The following is a 4,039-nucleotide window of genomic DNA, read 5'->3' as shown; positions in this document are numbered from 1 at the left end:
TGCCTCCGTATATACAGGGTGTCCACAAAGTCTGGGTACATGGGGATTAACACATACTTTAAGAAATTATTATTTCTTATATTTAATTGTTTATGTTATAGTTTTATTTACTCCATGTACCCAGACTTTGTGGACACCCTGTATATAATTCCAAATATAAACAATTGTGAAGCATAAAATTAATTTTCATTCTTCAAGATGTAACAAAACTAACAGTAAGATGGAAAATAATATTTATTTTTGTATACTTCCACTTCATTTATATTTGAAAAGTTTTCTCCTACTTTTTTTTTAAATTCCAAAGTCTTTGATTACATCCTCATTATGACACTATGAATACTTCGAAATTATATTTCCGATCATATTGATCACTCTGAATATCATTTAAGCAAGTTTAAAGTGATTTCTTTTGTACCTTAAACCATTTACAATTTCTGTGATGACACAGCCCTTCTTTTGATGCCCTAAGCACGTGCTTAATTTGCTTAATGGTTAATCCGGCGCTGATACAATAAGTAACAGCAGAACATGTGGCGATGGGGAAAAACTAAGAAATTAAATTGCCTCTGGCTGTCCAGTCTTGGCAACGAAAGAACACATCCAGAGATGACTAGAATTATTGGTAAGGAAACCAAGAAAAAAAAAATGCTTTTAATCACCATGTCAGTTCCAGCAGATGATAATGTTTCTAGAAAAAAAAATAAAGAAACTATCGAAATAAAACCCCTGGAAATAGAGATAACCCGAATAGAGAAACTGAAGGGAGAAACAAATCCGTATAATAATAGGGACTGTAGGCATGGTAAGACATTCCAACAAAAGTCGATGATAGTTCTACAAGTGAAGAAGGTGTCTGTCTGCAGACATTTTAACTTCGTCTTTTACACAACCTTTTTTGCTATAGGAACAACGACGAAACAATCGTAGACAGCCGGATCTGTCCCAGACTCAACAGCTATTTATTTCTCCACATAACTGCTAAAAACAGCAATGCCCAGACACCGAATGATTGCCTGCGGAACGGTTTCGTCACTTCGCGCTCATTTTGGATAGACGGGTCTGACCGCACTTCCATACTTGTAGAGTTTATCTCAAACCAGTAGCACTAAAGATTTCTAAAGAAAACTAAAGATTTCAGAAAGTTATCATTAGTAGTCTAGGTGATTCTGCTTGACGAGACACAAAATGTCGAAACACCGGTGTCTTAGAGTCCCCGTGCGCTACTGAACCGAGTGTGTTGAACACTCGGCTTATTAGCACACCGGGATTCTAAGTTATTCTCCTACGACTTACACTACAGCGACCAGCATATTTTGCCTGGATGCATTAAGAATAAATTTGCAAATAATCGTATCTTTAGTAGTCCTTGACCTAAACTCCTCCTGAAAAAGACTACTAGTTCATTTTAATCAATCAGCGATTTGTACGAGAACTTCGTCTTTATCGCCACAAACCCTCTATACATTACTATCCTTATCTTTTACTTAATTTCAGTCAATGGACTGCGGCCATGCTGGGGCACCACCTTGAAGAGTTTAGTTGAATAAATTGATCCCAGTAATTATTTTTATGTCTGACACTCATTCTATCGATCTCTTTTGCCGAGCCCCTAGATTACGGTGACGTAAACAAACCAACACCGGCTGTCAAAGCGGTGGTGGAGGACAAACACAGACCCGCACATATACAAACATACATACATACATATATATATATATATATATATACTCTTTTACTCTGTCTGTCTGTCTGTCTGTCTGTCTGTCTCTCTCTCTCTCTCTCTCTCTCTCTCTCTCTCTCTCTCTCTCTCTCTATACTCTTTACTCTTTTACTTGTTTCAGTCATTTGACTGCGGCCATGCTGGAGCACCGCCTTTAGTCGAGCAAATCAACCCCGGGACTTATTCTTTGTAAGCCCAGTACTTATTCTATTGGTCTCTTTTGCCGAACCGCTAAGTGGCGGGGACATAAACACACCAGCATCGGTTGTCAAGCAATGCTAGGAGGACAAACACAGACACACAAACACACACACGCACACACATATATATACACATATACGACGGGCTTCTTTCAGTTTCCATCTACCAAATCCACTCACAAGGCTTTGGTCGGCCCGAGGCTATAGTAGAAGACACTTGTCCAAGCTGCCACGCAGTGGGACTGAACCCGGAACCTTGTGATTGGGAAGCAAGCTACTTAACACACAGCCACTCCTGCGCCTGTACACACACACACACACACACACACACACACACACACACACACACACACACACACACACACACTCGCACGCAGTAATACATGTATGTATTTGTGCGTGCGTACATATATGTGTGAGTGCATGTATATATGCATGTATGTATACATACGTGTGCGTGTGCGTGTGCGTGTGTGTGAGGGTGTATGTGTACACACGTACACCCACGCACACGTACACGTACACACATGTACACGTACTGAATTATTGCAGGCTGGTTTTATGAGAAAACACAAACCAACAAATAAAACTCCCCACCAAAGTAGGAATGAACACAGAATTTTATACAAGGGGGAGGGTCTACTGTGAAAGGAAGAGGTGAAGAAACGACGCATTTACTTAATTCTAAATGGGGCAGGGGTACTTACAGAAAAAAAAAAACAAATTCGAAGACCAGATGTCATATAGAAAGTGTTGTTCGGCGGGGCGGTAATTTGAAAAATGTTGATGAGCGTTTGCTTATCTGTCAGACGACGGCTGTTTCCTGAATGTATTTAGAATGTGTGTGTGTGTGTGTGTGTGTGTGTGTGTGTGTGTGTGTGTGTGTGGTAAACAATGCTATAAGGTGAGGCGCCTTATGTATCTTTTATAAATGGCGTTATCAGTTGTTCAAAACTGAATTATTTAGTAAAAGCCATGAAGAAAAAACGAGGTTTTTGTGATGCAGCCCTGGCGATGGGTAAAATAAACGGTTGGCATGAAAAGTTATGAGGGATTCATGAGCATAGCATTCGGTGGGCAGTTCAATGTTTTTGTGTTGCTCATGAGTGAACGCAGCATGGCCAAATGGATAAGAATTTAACTTGGTATTCACAAGGTCCCAGGTTCAGGCGTACAAGGTCCCAGGTTCGGGCGTACAAGGTCCCAGGTTCGGGCGTAACCATGGGAGCTACGAAAAAATACAAAGCCCAGCATCACCGCCGGATCATTCTACACATCTGTGTAATTTTTCGTGCAGTTCCACCCAGCCGTTTGACCGTGAATCCCAAGACAAGAAAAAAATCGCCCATGGCAAGTTTATATGTATTGATATATATGTAGGTAATATAATGCAATAATGTTTTTAGTGAGAAGGATGCAACTGATTCTGAGAAAGAACTTTGTCTAAACGCGTCTCTTAATTAGATAATCAAATACATAACTCCTCATTTACCACCTGTAATCGTTCCCGCTTTTTTTTTAACTTCATTTCCATAAGCACAGAGATACCTAATTCATAAAGATACGATGATCCAAAGGGCAACAGAGATTTAACGGCTGTAGTAGCTAATCGAGGATATAGGCCCCCAAAGCGAAAACCAAAATCCTGATAATTCTAGCACAGAAAATGAGGCTTTGTGCACAGGATCGTTTTTCAAGTCTATTAAATTTTCCTTATGACCCGTAGATTTGATAATCAAGTGATGGAAAATACTTAGAAAATGACACAGAGAGGTCTTCTAATGTCTTCTGCACTTCTAACGAAATTTTTAATTTGTTTGGAAAAGCCTCTATACCTGGGAAGCAATCAAGTTGCGAGTTTATAACTTTTCTTATTCACAGTTCTAATTTGTCGACGAAAGACTTTAATTTGACTGTAATTGTAATAATATTTTCGTTCGCTCCTTGCAGACTCAAATCTAAAACGTTCAACTTCTCAAAAAGATTGTTGAGAAATGCTACCTCCAGCCACCGATTATCATCGTTAAGAAATTCAAATCCAGAATTTTCAGCATCAATGAAACATTATTTCAGTTCGCAAAGAAATAAATCAAGTGAGCACTTTTCCTTTCGAGAGCCA

The sequence above is a fragment of the Octopus bimaculoides genome, chromosome 9, assembly GCF_046866305.1.
Source record: "Octopus bimaculoides isolate indiv1 chromosome 9, ASM4686630v1, whole genome shotgun sequence".
Classification (NCBI taxonomy): Eukaryota; Metazoa; Mollusca; class Cephalopoda; order Octopoda; family Octopodidae; genus Octopus; species Octopus bimaculoides.
This window is presented reverse-complemented; position numbering follows the sequence as displayed.